The sequence below is a fragment of the Chiloscyllium plagiosum genome, unplaced genomic scaffold, assembly GCF_037043375.1.
Source record: "Chiloscyllium plagiosum isolate Xiang-an unplaced genomic scaffold, Cpla_swu_hap1 HiC_scaffold_3, whole genome shotgun sequence".
NCBI classification, from domain to species: Eukaryota; Metazoa; Chordata; class Chondrichthyes; order Orectolobiformes; family Hemiscylliidae; genus Chiloscyllium; species Chiloscyllium plagiosum.
This window is the reverse complement of record NW_028270141.1, coordinates 87,971,481-87,987,823: the sequence shown is the minus strand read 5'-3', so window position 1 is coordinate 87,987,823 and position 16,343 is coordinate 87,971,481. Positions and strand designations below refer to the sequence as shown.

At 38.2% G+C, this 16,343-nt stretch overlaps 1 protein-coding gene across 2 annotated transcripts in view; it reads left to right on the top strand.

Annotated features, from left to right (window-relative positions):
- The window catches only part of bach2b (BACH transcriptional regulator 2b), a 281,310-nt gene that overhangs the window by 20,613 nt on the left and 244,354 nt on the right, over window positions 1–16,343 (top strand). The window lies entirely within an intron of this gene.

Sequence of the window (16,343 nt, the reverse complement as noted above, 5' to 3'; positions counted from 1 at the left end):
TGGATGCGAGCATAAGAGGTACAGTTAGTAAGTTTGCAGATGACACCAAAATTGGAGGTGTAGTGGACAGCAAAGAGGGTTACCTCAGATTACAACAGGATCTGGACCAGATGGGCCAATGGGCTGAGAAGTGGCAGATGGAGTTTAATTCAGATAAATGCGAGGTGCTGCATTTTGGGAAAGCAAATCTTAGCAGGACTTATACACTTAATGACAAGGTCCTAGGGAGTGTTGCTGAACACAAAGAGACCTTGGAATACAGGTTCATAGCTCCTTAAAAGTGGAGTTGCAGGTAGATAGGATAGTGAAAAAGGCGTTTGGTATGCTTTCCTTTATTGGTCAGAGTATTGAGTACAAGAGTTGGGAGGTCGTGTTGCGGCTGTACAGTTAGGCCATTGTTGGAATATTGCGTGCAATTCTGGTCTCCTTCCTATTGGAAAGATGTTGTGAAAGTTAAAAGGGTTCAGAAAAGATTTACAAGGATGTTGCCAGGGTTGGAGGATCTGAGCTACAGTGAGAAGCTGCACATTCTGGGGCTGTTTTCCCTGGAGCATCGGAGGCTGAGGGGTGATCTTATAGATGTTTACAAAATTACGAGAGGCATGGATAGAATAAATAGACAAAGTCTTTTCCCTGGGGTGGGGGAGTCCAGAACTAGAGGGTATAGGTTTAGGGTGAGAGGGGAAAGATATAAAAAAAGACCTAAGGGGCAACTTTTTCACGCAGAGGGTGGTACGTGTATGGAATGAGCTGCCAGAGGAAGTGGTGGAGGCTGGTACAATTGCAACATTAAAGAGGCATTTCAATGGGTATATGAATAGGAAGGGTTTGCAGGGATATGGGCTGGGTGCTGGCAGGTGGGACTAGATTGGGTTGGGATATCTGGTCGGCATGGACGGGTTGGACCGAAGGATCTGTTTCCATGCTGTACATCTCTATGACTCTTGTATTCAACTTTGTCTAATGCATAAGTGAATTACAGCAGATAAAGTATCCAAAATCAGTTTGTATGTAAGTGTCTGATAAATGTCTGAAAATAATAGTGTTAAAAATACATACAACAGTTCTATTATTATTATCTGACCGAACATGAGCTTCTGACCTCATAATTTGCGCTATCGTGATCTGAACATCACTTGACTTCATCTCTGTATCAGCATGTCTGTTGTTGAAAAACTTCATTCATTTTTTATGGCCTGTAACTTGACTGATGCAGTTCACTTCTAGATGTTGTCCCATATTCTACATTCCGTGAAATTGAGCTTACCCAAAACTCTTGTTGACCCATCTTAAGTTGCATGATGGCTCTTCACCCAGATTGTGAACCTACATTGACTCTCAGTCAAGCATTGACTTGATCTTAATTCTCATGCTTAGTTTCAAATACTCATATAGTCTCGTCCCTCTCTTTCTGTAATCTCCTCCAGCCAGACACCCTCCAAAATATTATACCACCTCTAATTTAGCATCCTGTGCTTTTAATCACTCTACTATTGCTGCCTCCAGTTGCCTAGGCCACAAAGCCTGGACTATCATTCCTTTATCTCTCAACCTCTCTTTCCAGCTTTTCTCCTTTAAGTCACTCTTTAAAATGTACTTCCTTGACCAAATTTTTACCATTTGGACGTAAAACATCCATAAACAAGTTTCCTTAAAAATGTCCCAACACTTTATCTATACATACTAATAAAGAAACAATCACTGATTACCATTTGTGAACATTGTTTTATCATGTTCTTAGGCTGATTATAAAATGCTTGACATCCAATTAAGTACTTTTTGAAGTGTTATGCAGATACCAAATATTTAAATCTATCTACTGAATTTTGTTTTCAAAGTCGCTGTTAGCATACAAATTTCTAAATTACTTTAAATATTTTAAAAACTTTAACATTATTCAAACATGTTTCCAGATTGCAATGATCTCCATTTTGTCACGTCCTTTACCTCTCATCTTTGCAACATTGTTCAGATTGATTGACCATGTTTGCTAAATGACTGCAAATTGCAAAGGATGTCTTAACTATCAGCCTTATTGTTGGTGTAATGCTTTTTCTGCAATTCCAGTATTCTAAACTTCACTAAAAATAAAATTCTATGTTCATGTTTTTATTTCCACCTCACTAGACATCCCCTTTTGGTCAGCTCGTGCAACCACTTGGCATACTAATAGGGAAAAGATAAGGACCTTCGAAGAGCTGTCACATGGAAGTAATATGCCCAGGAAAATTCTGTTCTGTCCAGTGTGGAGCTCTTGTGATGCAGTTGTATTGTCCCTACTTCTGAGCCAGGAGACTCATGTTAAGGTCCCACCTGCTTTGGAAATGTGTACTAACATCTCTATATAGGTTGATTAGATAATATTTGTATTTTGACCAGGGTTACCTGAGTACTGAATTAGACTTGCGCTCTGATGAGATTTCTTGGGATAGACCTGTGACTGATCGTTTTCATCATTGTTATTGCAGGAATGACCCCCAACTACTTGTGAAAGGGTGGGTTTCCATCAGGGTCTGGGAAAGTGAATTTAAAAATATGCAAGTGTCTTCCGCCTGCTGGGAATGTGCTAACCATCTGACTGCCGAAAAAATTAACTGAAGGATCAACTTGAAAATGATTTTGAACTTGTACTGTTGATTTCTGCAAAAGATGTTGATTCTTCCCAAAGTGTGGCATTAGGGTTTGCTTTGGAAAAGACATGAAACATAAATGTACTTGGAACTGCAGAGGAATACTTGATTGGAATTTCCAATGTTGCAGTTGTTAGTTATTTCTAAAAAAGGGTTTGATAGAAACGCAAAGAAAATGTTCATTATCACAGTTTCTGCATTTTCTTTCATTATATAATGTAAAATTCAGAAGTTTTCTGTTTATTTCAGACCTCGTGACTCAGCATGAGAGTGCTACAACAGAATGCAGAGTTCTGTAAGACTAGAGCATGGTATAAATAAAGCTCCTCTTGTATGATTCATAATACTTAGGAAATACAGTTCCTTGCAAACACATTATTGTTGTCTTTTGCCAACAATCTGCAGCAAAACAGCCCCAAATGCTTGACTTCACTTGTGTTTTTCACAAGTCATGTCTTGAAGTTGCTCCACGTTAAACACTCAGCGCTGCCAGGTTGAAATTTATCCAGTTTTTGATTGTCATCTATACCTTGAGATATAATTACAACATCTATCTCATTCTCTTGGCATTTTCTCATTGTCGACTTGGGACCTACTTGTTTTTCAGTTTTCCTCCCTTCCCTCACTTAGTCCCTCTCACGAAAGAGTTGATTCACTTTGGTGTGCAGTTTTTTATTTGTTCGCAGCTCTTCAGTACCTGTCTTAAGTGGTTGTTCTCTATCTATAAGTCATGTATGTCAAATGTAACCATTTATTAAAACTCGGGGTGTAGATTTATCAGCCTGATTATAATCCTCATCTGACAACCACATGAAATATCTATTAGCGATTGCTTGGTAATGATCCAGAGCAGGATCTGGCTTTTTCCACTTCCTGTTTTCTGCCAAAGTTCCACAGAAAAGAAGTGCAACACATTTAAAGTTATAATGCTAATATTCCTAATATAAGTATATAACTAACATCTGCCAGTGGAGACAAAAGATGTGTGACATTGTCAAGTGAATAATTTAATTGGAAAGGAGAAAATTCCTGACACGGGACATTTCTGTGAACACCTTAGATCATAGAATGATAAAGCACAGAAAAAGGCCGTTTGATCCATCTTGTTTGTAATGGATTTCTGAAAAGCTATCCAAACACTGCTTTTTCTACAATGCCCTATAATTATTTTTCTTCAGCTATTTTTCCAAATTTCTTTAACAGTAGCCATTAAATCTGCTTCCACCATCTTTCCACGCAGTACATACAAAATTACAACAACTTGCTGTGTAAAGAAACGATCCTTGTGTCACTTTGAGCACTTTTACTAGTTACCTAAAATCCGTGACCTCTGGAGCCTACTTTTCCAACAACAGGTTCTTACCTTATTGTAACAAATGCAGAGAAATCTGGTGTCTTAGTGCCAGAGTTGTAAAAGAAGAGTCTGCAGATGCAGCAAGTAATTGGGGAAGCAAACAATGTTACAATTTATTGCAAGGGTAATTGAATACAAAAGTAGCAAGAGCTCAAGTGAGACTACATCTTGTACAGTATTGTTCCCTTTTCTCAAGAAGGATGTAAATGCATTGGAATCATTTCAAGATTTACTAGACAGATACCTAAAAAGGGCAGGTTGTTTTTTGAGGAATGATTGGACAGGTTAGGTTTGTATCCACTGGACTTTAAAAGAATAAGAGGCGACTTGAGTGAAACACATAAGATCCTGAGGGGTTTTGATCGGCTACAGGTAGAAGGGATGTTTCCTCATTTGAAAGAATCTAAAGCTAGGGGTAACTTTTAAAAGTAAGGGGTCACTCATTTTAACTCAGATAAGGAATATATTTGTCTTTGAGCACTGAGAATCTTTGGAACTCTATCAAATGCAGTGAAGTAATGCGTTTAGCTTTTGTTTAAGACAAAGATGGATCGATTGTTGATGAGCAAAAGGGTGAAAGGTTATCGGGGTGGGTAAGTATAGAGTATTCTGATAATCCATGATCTTATTGACTGGTGGAGGAGGATTGAGGGGCTAATTGGCCTACTCCTGCTCCTAACCTAATGTTTGCATTCAGTAGCAAGATGATACAAATCAAAAGCGGGAACTCAAGAACAAGTGAATGGGACAAAGTTGAGATTGTATACTGGAAAGAAGTCCTGAGTTACTCAGAAGATATCTTTAGAAGCAGAAAGCTGTGTAAGTGTCAAGGGTGAAGATATCCTATAAGGTTATTGAAAGCATGAGTTTATGGAACCCATTTCAGTAGCAATAGTGAGCTGCATTGGCAGCTTGTTCGAAGGTTTCAGGAAGAGACATTAATTGAGGAAAATAGCACAGAGTGAATTTACAGAAGTTTGCCAAAAAGGAAACCTATCATAGACATGATAGCTGAATACAAAGCTTTAACTTGGAGAGAGGAGTGACCTTTTACTGAGGCCTGGGTGTCTGAGAGGTTATTGCTAAGGGTAAGAAGAATGAATCATTCCTTCTGTAGCTTGAAATGAGACCATTCAAGTAGTTTGTGGGGTTTTTTGTGTAATAAACTTTGATGTTCTTCTGCCATCTTCTTGTGAACATGTTCAGTGACTGACTTCCACAGTCAATGCATAGAAAAAGAAACCTATTTAAATCTGTGAACTGACTTGCTCAAAGGCCACCATCGGTTGGGATCATATCATCTGGCACTGCAGATTCTCATCCCTCTTGGAGGATTTTATTGTTTCCTACCTTATTAACCCAGCACATTACTGCTTTTGCTCGTAAGTCTTTCTCAGCAGTAATCATAAGTTTATTATTTTCTTAATATAGTGCCTTCTCCAGTTATTTTAAACCATTGGAATTCACTCTGGATCACATACCTATCCTTTCATGCCTATCCACAATTGCAGATTTTCTTCGTTTTGCAGCTTGCAATATTAAAGCTTGAACCATGATTTTCTTAAAAATCACACCTTTTTCCTGATATATATCTGGCAATCAATGAAATTTATTCCAAAATCAAATTGGCAAATAGTTATGCCTCACCTTAGATCCATATATCTAAGTCCTCAACTTCATTGCCATTTATCGTTTGAAGATCTGAGTTCAAGGGACTACTGATTTGCAAGAAATCTGTGCAAATCTTAATGATTTACCAATGTATGAAATCTCATTGCACCAAAAAAAGCTACTGAGGACGTCTTTGGGAGTTAACAATTTGGGGTGGCATGGTGGCTCAGTGGTTAGCGCTGCTGCCTCATAGCACCAGGGTCCCAGGTTGGATTCTAGCCTCTGGCGATTGTCTGTGTGGAGTTTGCACTTTCTCTCTGTGTCTGTGTGGGTTTCCTCTGGGTGCTCTGGTTTCCTCCCACAGTCCAAAGATGCGCAGACCAGGTGAATTGGCCATGCTAAATTGCGCATAGTGTTAGCTGCATTAGTCAGAGGGAAATGGGGTCTGGATGGGTTACTCTTCTGATGGTCGGTGTGGACTTGTTGGGCCGAAGGGCCTGTTTCCACACTGTAGGTAATCTAAACTGAGGACATTGTTGCTAAGTTTGCAGATGATCCAAAGATAAAGTGGAAGGACAGGTAGTGTTGTGGAGGCGAGGAGGCTGCAGAAAAACTTGGACATCTGGAGAGAGTGGACAAAGAAATGACAGATGGAATACAACAAGGGAAAGTGTGAAGTTATGTACTTTGGGAGGAAGAATACAGACAGAGACTATTTTCTGAATGGGGAAGGGATGTGGAAATCTGAAGCACAAAGGGACAGGTGTCCTTTACTCAGGATTCTCTTAAGATTAACATGCAGATTCAGTTAGCAGTTAGGAAGGAAAATGCAATGTTAGCATTTATTTAGGAACAGGAATGTACTACTGAGGTTGTGTAAGAATCTAATTAGATGGCATTTGGAATATTCTGAACAGTTTTGGGCCCTGTATCTAAGGAACGATGTGCTGGCATTGGAGAGGGTCCTGAGGAGGTTTACAAGAATGATCTTAGGGATGAAGGGCTTGCCATATGAGGAATGGTTGAGAACTCTGGGTCTGTAGTCAATAGAGTTTAGAAGGATGAGGGGTGATATCATTGAAAGTTATAGAATACTGAGAGGCTTGGATAGAGCAGATGTGAAGAAGCTTAAAAGAGATTAGTTGCACCCTCAGAGGGAAGGGATGATCCTTTTGAACGAGATGAGGAGGAATTTCTTTAGATAGAGAATGGTGAACCTGGGCATCTCATTGCCATAAAAGGTTGGGGAGGCCAAGTAATTGAGTACAATTAAGACAGTGATAGATAGGTTCTTGATTAGTAAGGAGTTCAGAGGTTACGGAGAAGGCAGGAGAATGGAGTTGAAAAGAACATCAGACTTGATTGAATGGCAGAACGGACTCAATGGGCCAAACAGTCAATTTCTGCTCTTATATCTTATAGACTTCTGGCCTCTTTAACCAATCTTATTAATGACGGCACAGGGGAAATTTGAATTTTTTGAAAGGCAAGGATGTTCAGAAAAATGAATTATTACGTCATTTAAAACAAAAAAGGAGGTAGGCAGACTTGAAGCTATCTTGAACTATACTGAAATCGAATTACATATATATCATATGAAGTAGAGATTAATCAGTGGTGAAAAGTTAAACATGGGAGACAAAAAGACACATTATGAATAAGTTTTACAAAGACTTGGACAGGTGTCAATCTCAGTTGTTATAATTGCAGTGTTCTGACATATCACATCTGTACAAGATATGATAGGAAAAATGTCTTCTTTTAACATTTACTTGTAATTTTAATACTGTAAAATATTATAAGTGCTTTAAAGTTTTCTGGTCTTTATATAGAATGGATCTTTCTTCCTTCTAGGATACAATGTCTGATGGTTGAAAACACATCATAATTTTAATGTAGTTGAAATCTTAGCAAGTATGGGTAATGTAATTAAATTTTTATGCAAATATATATTCCTTACACAGATAAATTTCCAACTGCCTGCTCACTGGTGGGAGTGTGAAATCAGACATTACCTCTTGGATATGCAGTTTGCTATAATAGTGCATATCTTCACCTACCAGCATTTATCAGAAATAAAAGTAGCACAAGAATGAGCGATTTTTCTGGTTGGGCACAATTCTAATTTGATGAAAGATGCAGCATGAATCTCACCCACCCACAGTTCCATTGTAATTTCTGGGTTAGACTTGTTTAAATATTGTGGACATGCTTAGGTCTACGAAGCAGTTCTACTTTGGAGCTTGTCCATTTGCAGGTGGAAATGCCTCATTGCAGGAGTTAACATAGGCTGGCAGCAGCTTTAAGGAACGTGTGGAGCATAATCGCACTCAATTGTATTACACACAGTGAATTTCTTTACCAAACATTGTTGAACAGTTATGGTTGTAGAAATGTTACTATTGGTGACCAGCAGATGAGGATCTTCTTTGCCAAAGTAAACTAAGCCTGTTGAGAAATAAAGAAAAAAGGCCTGCATTGACATAACTCCTCTGCTCATCTTTGAAATAATGCCTTGGGTTCTTTTATATCTATTGGACAGAACTGATGTGGTTTAATTTCCAAAATTCAGCACCTCCAGCAATACAGCACACCATCACTACTACATTGTGTCAACCGAGTTCAATGATTCTCAAACCTTTTACTTTAAGGAAACTTCAAATTGATTAGAAATGTCAGACTCATGTATCCATGTTAAATGTATGTTTAATGTTCATATAAAATGCAAATGCTGTATGCAGAAAATGTTTCATAATGCTTTTAAGAATACAAGAATTTACTCTTATAGACATTAGTGAGCCTGATGAACAAGCTTCACAATGCTGTATATGTCTATCCTTCTTTGTTTTTTAAATTTAGTCATGGAATGTGGGCATTGTGGCTTGGGTAGCATTTATTGCTCATCCTTTGTTGCCCTTGAGAAGGTGGTGAGTTGCTTTCTTGAATTGCTATAGTCCATTTGGTGAAAATAGACCGACAATGCCACTGAGGAGGGAGTACCAGGATTTTGACCTAACAATGCTGAAAGAACTGTGAGATGTTTCGAAGTCAGGATGGTGATTAGCTTGGAGAGTTGTATTTTTACTGTCTTGTCCTTCTAGATGTTAGCGATCATGGGCTTGGAAGGTGCTGTCCAAAAGCCTTCGTGAATTTCAGCATTTTGTCTTGTACAGTTTGTTCTGTTATAACGCATGTTTCATCAACATGAATTCGCTGTATCGCGATTGAGGAATTGGGGACACTATTTTTGCAACGCAAACTTTTAAAACGTGTGTTGGCTGTAACACGATTACAGCGCTAACGCTTTAAGTGTTGCTTCTAAGGTGAGATTTTTCTATAATGTGGGTTGCATAAGAACGTAACTATCCCATTATAGAAGAATAGACTAAATGGCAAATATTGCTGCTATTGAGCATTGGTAGCAATAAGAATGAATGTTTGTGACTGTGGTACCAATCAGGAGGGCTAATGTTTGTCATGAATGTTATCAAGCTTCTTGGGAATTGTTGGTGCTGTACCCTTGTAGGCAAGGGGTGAATATTCCATCACACCCCTGAGTTGTGCCTTGTAGATGGTTGACAATCTTTGGGGAGTCAGGAGACAAGTTACTTGCTACAACATTTCTAGCTTCTGACCTATTCTTGTAGCAACAATATTTACATGGCTAGTCCAATTCAGTTTTTGGTCAATGGTAGCCCCCAGGATTTTGGTAATGGGCGATTCAGTGATGTGATGCCATTAAATGTCAAGAGGCAATAATTAGATTCTCTCTTGTTGGAGATGCTACTGCCTGGCATTTGTGTGGCATGAATGTTATTTGTTACTTAATAGCCCAAACCAGGATATTGTCCAGGTTTTGCTGCACTTCTGTATTGACTGCTTCAGTATCTGAGGTGTTGTGAATAGTCCTGAACATCGTTCAATCATCAGTGAATATCCACACTTTGACCTTATGGTGGTCATTGTTGAAACAGCTGAAGATGCTTGGGACTAGAACACAATCCTGAGGAATTTATGCAGAGATGTCATGGAGTTGAGATGACTGATAGCCAACAACCACATTCATCTTTTTGCATGCCAGGTAAAACTTCAAACAAGGGGAGATTTCCCCCCTGATTCCCATTGATTCCAGTTTTACTAGAGCTCTTTAATGCCACATTCTCTCAAATGTAGCCTTGATGTCAATCTTACCTTACTTGTAGACTTCAAGTCATACCCATGTTTAAACCAAGGCTGTAAGGAGTCGGGAACTAAGTGCTCAAACTGAACATCAGTGAGCAAGTAATTGCTAGACAAGTGCTAATTCATAGCACTGTTGGTGCCCTTTTTAATCACTTTACTGCTGATCAAGAGTAGATTGGTGAGGCGGTTGGGTCTGGGTTGGATTTGTCCTGCTTTTTGTGTACAGGATATGGCTGGGCAATTTTCTACATTGTCAACCGTATGCCAATGTTGTAGCTGTACTGCAAAAGCTTATTTCAGATCATGGCTAATTCTGGAGCACATGTCTTCAGTGTAATTGTTAGAATGTTGGCAGGATCTGTGGCTTATGCAGTATCCAGTGTTTTTGGCCATTTCTTGATATCACAGGGAGTGAATCAAGTTGTCTGAAGGCTGGTGTCTGGTTTGATGGGATTGACAATGAGACTGCAAATCATTCTGTATGAAAGAAGCATTTTTTGTTTTTCAGAGAAAGGTGGGTAGCGGTCTCCCAAAGTGCCCATAAAAATTCCCATGTAATTAAAAATAGAATTTGATTTACGCAATCTGTTAAAACAGTGAGAGTGAATCGCATTGGTAGACAAGCTGAGGATAGTCTGAGAGAAGTTTGACAGCTTTATGGGTCTCCTTGCAGCCACCAATTCAAGTAGCTGCATTTGAGTCTTTTCAATTTGCTGTTTCGCTCCATGTGGTAATTTTCAGAAAAATACTGAGCACCTTAATACTGGCAGGTGTTTTAGAATCTCTGTATAGTGGTAATGTAAGATTCAAGCCCCTATCTCAGTGTTCTGAATGGTTGTGCAGCGGTAAGCACCTTCTGTTATTTCATGGACCCTTTGAAAGTCTGTCCATAGCCTCACATTTTTGCTCACATTTTGAGACCAGAACCTAAATCTTTTGACTCTGTGCTGCCAATTGAACAACAGCATGAAACCTACTCAGTAAAGAAATAGTCAGATAAGGAGAGCCAATATATCATACTTGGTGACTCAGTGTTGCTCAAACTTCCCATTAGTATGACCTTTACCTTTTAGGAAGGTCAGTAGGTCATCTGACTTCTCAAACTTGTTCTACAATTTTGTTGAATAATGGCTAGCCTGTACCACAACTGCTGTTTACTTGCCATTGTTCCAAAAACATATTATTTGGTTATTTACTCTTGATTTGCAATGGCTTCTGTTATCGTTCATATAGAACGAATGTTCAAGGTTGCTAGACGCCCCTGAAATGAGAGCAATGAATGTCAAGAACCTATCTCAACCAAAGGGACCAACTTTGAATAAAGATCATGACCACACTCTCAATTTATGCGACTGTGTTATTCAAGGCTCATACTGGGGTCATGATGAGCATTATCCAAACATCTGTGCATAAAACAATTAACATCTTTCCCCATGGGCTATCAGCAACAAAATGGGGCCTTTCGGATTCCTGCCCTTAACACCCAAGGAAATAAAAAAGTGTTTCAAGAGTTTTAATTAATCTGGGGGCAACCTAAATGTAGCTAAATCAGGATCATGAGGATTATGATTGAGTGCTGCATCCTGTTTTTCGAACAAATAGTCAACAGGATGAATGACTTGAATGATTGAAGCTGTTGGCTTCTGAAGAGCTAATTTAATCTAGTCCTGCTGTTTCTCTGCAGTTTGGAATTTGTTTTCTTCTAGTTCATATCCTAATTCTCTTTTTGAAAGCCACGATTGAATCTGTCTTCTCAGATTATATTCTCAGACAATGTTTCCTGATCCTAATTATACACTGTGTAAGAAAGTGTTTCTTCATGTTGTTTTCAGTTCTGCTAATCACAAATCTGTGTTCTCTGATTCTTGAACCTTCTGGAAATGGGAACACTTTCTCTGATCCCTCAAGATTTTCTCAACTTTCTGTTTTCTAAGGATAGGAATAAGCTTCCAAGGCTGCTAACAAGAGAAATAACAGTTCTCTGAAAAGTATGAGGTCATCAACCCATTGCTAGCTGGAAGATAAACTTCTATCATTCTGTCTGCAAGGCCTCTTGACTATCATATCGCGATAAAGAGTTCTGTGCAAATCATTTTGCATCCATCCCATTGATTCCCATCACATTTGTATTCTCTATTGACAATTCACTATTTGAACCTCACCAACTCCCTACTCATGTCAGCAGATGAAAACACCTCCAGGAAGTATGTCTGCATGCAATACAAATTCAGTCTCATCACTATTTTATTGGAAATCCAAACCTTGCACTATGTGCAGCACTGATTCTCTGTGTATCACTGAGACACATGCACTGTTAAACCTAACCCTGTACTTCCTTATGGTGCTGATTGAGAACCAGGAATTTAAGAGATGGCAGACTGCTGCTTTCCCGTGGAGGCAAGAATGAGGTGCCCAAGTTCCATTATGTTCTTGGTGCAGGACACTCTACTGCTACAAACTTAATTGGGTTCTTACCCTTTCTGAATATGTAGCTGTAGTGACCTTTGACCTGGACCAGTACAGTAAATAAAATTGTCAATACTTTCAAAGGATCTGGGGAATCTGTAATTGTTTTTAAACAAAGGAGAGCTGCAGACACAAAGGAGATCCACAATTGGAGGATTTGAAGGCAATTAGTGCACAGATGCAGACACCAAGTGAAAACAGACAGTTATTACAAGGAACTTGGGATTCTTGAAAGGACAAAGTAAATCATTCCCAGGGAGAAGTCAGTGTTTCTGTTTGGCAGAAAAGGAGACAGGAACTTTGTGAACTACTGTGTGACCCAGTTGAAATTGTCTAAAACCTGGAAAGCTGTTTTATTAGCTCTGAGAGGCAAAAGAACTTGGTGTTTATGTTGAAATTGCCACATTATGAATTGAGGTGTTATTGTTTGGTTTACTGAAAACAAACTCCAGAAATCTATGGCTTCAGGACTGTCGTGACTATGAATTCCTAGATATGTGATTGTTGTACCCATAAAATTCTAAAGTAAACAATGTTGTTGTATTCACTGGAGCATAGGAGGTTGAGGGGTGATCTTATAAAATAAGGTGAATAGCAGGGACTTTTCCCGAAGGTGGGGGAGTTCAAAACTAGGGGGCATACTTTTAAAGTGAGAGGGGAAATTTTGTTAAGAACACAAGGGGCAACTTTTTGTTTTTCACAGAGTGTAATTCATGTGTGGAATGAAGTGCCAGAGGAAGTGGTGGATGCAGATGCAGGTACGACACGTAATAGACATTTGGATAAGTACATGACTAGGAAAGGTTTGGAGGGATCCGGGCCAAATGCAAATGGGATTAGTTTAGTTGGGGAACATGGTTAGAATGGACTAGTTGGATCAAAGGGTCTGTTTCCAAGCTGTATGACTCAACCTTCCTCGTATGAATAAGGAATGGTATACTGTGGAACTGTGTAGTGCCACATTGCTGTGTGGTGTGATGTGAATCCTTTTGATTGCCTAGACAAAGCTTTGTTATATTAATTGTATAAAGTGGAATTTACCTTTTTTGTAGGATAATTTCCCTGTTAATTTGTGTGAATTTAAATGGTAAATTAACTGTTTAATTTGCATTGATTGAAATTTGAAATAAAATAAAATGCAGAATGTGAAATCCTGTTCAACATTGGAAAGGATCAGTAGTTTGATCTTCCTGTTGTGAAAGACAGCATCAACCGTGTCCATTTGTGCTATGCATTGGTCTAGCAAATTATTTTGATTTCTTTTACTGCTGTATTCTTGCTTTTCAAAATCATTTATCTAAATAAGAAGCAAAACTTGTATAAATATTAATGACATGCAAGTATGTTTTTTCAAAAATGGAAAGGATCAGAAAAATCCAAGGAGTAGAATCCCAATTTAATTCATTCACCTGCTAAGATGAAATGTGTGTATTTTGTGCAGGATTACATAATGCTTTGCTGTTGGTGAAAATTAAACAGGTTTTTATGCATAGTAAGACATAATCAGTCAAACCAGTACTGCATCCCAAGATGGTTTGACTGCTGTTCACTGTATTGAATTATCCAAAAAATGTATTTGTGGATTTGAAGGAAATGTTTCTGAGCGTATTGCAGCACTTTTCAAATATACAGTTGAGAAAATGTCTAGCTTGTTCTGCCAGCAGTATTTTTGGCTGAAAAATGTGTATTTTCCATGAGGAAAGTGAGTGCATTTCCGTCTCAAGGGTAACACAGGAAATAATCGCCTACAGTTATTTCATGCGTCAGCTGTGATCCACATTTTTTTAAAGTTATTCTGTGAGGTGCGTAGGTCTCATTATGGTTTCTGAATATGTGCCTGAGGTAAAAGGTACTGTAGGTGAAAATTGGTCCCTTGTTGTCTGAGCACAGTACATTGTACCTTTCAGGAGAATACAGATCAAACCTGTTTTAAAGACCCTAACATTTTCTTATATGGAACAAAATTTCATGGTATTGATTTTTAATTTATTTTCACTCTCCACAATTGTACAATGCAATTGACATTGTCGTTATGGGCTGAAAACAGACAGGTATAAACAGGCAAGTGTGTTCTAAATATGCGACAGATATGTCTAGAACACATCCTACGCATTACGCCCTCCCCCAGATCACCGTAAAGTAAATTTCTCTATAATTGAGAGAAATTAAATTTTGGAAATCTTCAGGTATTGACCACAAGCTGTTTCTGGTAACCAAACATTGTCAGATCTATGACATCCTCCCTAACTTGTCGTGTCCCCACAGATATGTACAGAGATTAGGAGGGCAGTTTTGCTGTCCAGTTTTATCTTGCTTCTTTCAGTTTGCAGACTTTATGGTGTTCTTTTTGGTTTGCATCTTTTTCGATTCATTCTTCCACTCTTTAAATTTACACTTTAGTCCTTTTATTCCTTTCACTTTTATTCCTGTTGAAAATAAATGTTCCAGCTTTCACCTTTTTGACAATCTGATTGTGGTATTTGCTCTGCCACACTGGCATCTTATAGTATATGCCATCTGTTTGAGTATGTGGCACAGGATAAGTGTTGTTTAAGGGAGTTTGCTGCTGTCCCCATCCTCAATATATACTGTGTTGAGGACCTGTCTAATTATCAGTGATGATTGCTGAGTCTAAACAGAGGTGGCACATGACTTGGTAAACAAGATGGTTTATTGCATGATAGAAGTAAGTGCAGTTTGCATTACCAATATGCATAATTACTAAATATTTTTGGGAGCTGTACTGAATATATCTGCTCCCTATGAAGTCTAGCCAAGAATTCAACGGATTACATGGAGCTAATGCATCTTCCACATTAACTGTTTCATAATCATTAACTTCTACAACACTAATGGTTGAAGATTATTGATTTTCTTTCAGTCTTTGACTTTTCTGTCTTCCTTTCCACCTATTCTACTGTACATTTGTATTTATGTTTATGTTATTGCCTGTTCTTTTTATCCTGACAGTGTATTTTAATAGTGTAGAGCTGTGCAAATAAATCCTTGTTATTTTCAAAAATAACTTCTGGCTGTAAAAAGATGATAAGTTTATGATACTTGCCAAAATAATAAAACCACAGTTTAGGTTATTTTGTTTATGAGGAGAATTTATTGGGGTATTAAATGATCTATTAGCATTGGTAGGAGAAATAAAATCTGTAATAGTTTTAAAAATGTAAGTAGATCTTTTTTTCTTTTCAAAGTTTTTTTTAAAGAGTTTAATAAAGAAATAAAACCAGGACCTTTGGAGACTGGGCAGAAATATAATGGGGGTGATTGACCTTCCCCTACAAAATACTAAGATTATAAATGTTATTTTTATGATTTTGCTGGTGTGAATAGTGTTTATTTAATGAATACAAGGTCATCCCCTCAGCATAGAGGAGAGCAAATTAAACATTTTTTGACTATCTGAAAACTGTCACTTTACATTCTGAAAGGACCAACATCCAGCTGTTCAAGCCTGACATCTGGCATTCTGGGCCAGAGTGGTTCATATTTTCACTGCGTTAACTGTAATCTGCTAACTATGATATGCAAAATGGAAAGTAGCATGTTTGACTCTTTTGCAAGTTCTTATATTCATGTGATTTGTTTTTTATTTCTTCATAGATTCCCACATCTATGCATATATTTTAGAGCAGTGTTTTTGAACAAATTTGTCCTGGGTTAAAGAGCAAGTATGAAAAGCACTAACATATTCCAGTTAAAGCACAATGATCACCAATAAAGATTGAATAATGCTGAATGTATCAACATGGAGAATGATTTCATAATAGAATTGTTGTATCTCCTGAAGTCCTTCTAAGACACTGGACAGAATTGAGCATTTAGCTACGTGGGTAAGCAGTTCAGCTGTATGATATGGACTCAGCCAGTCATCTTAAGATTGAGTCCCAGTCAGGTTCTGCACTGAGAGTTTGTTCCTCATGGCATGGTACCTCACTTTACAGAGCTATAAAGAATTGTATGATTGTACCAGAACGGCAACAAACTTCACAGAGCAGTCCTGGACTGAGTCCCAATGGGAATGAGTACTTCCAATAAAGCTTAGTTGCAAACAAAATGTTGACAAAATGGCTTTTTGTATAATAACA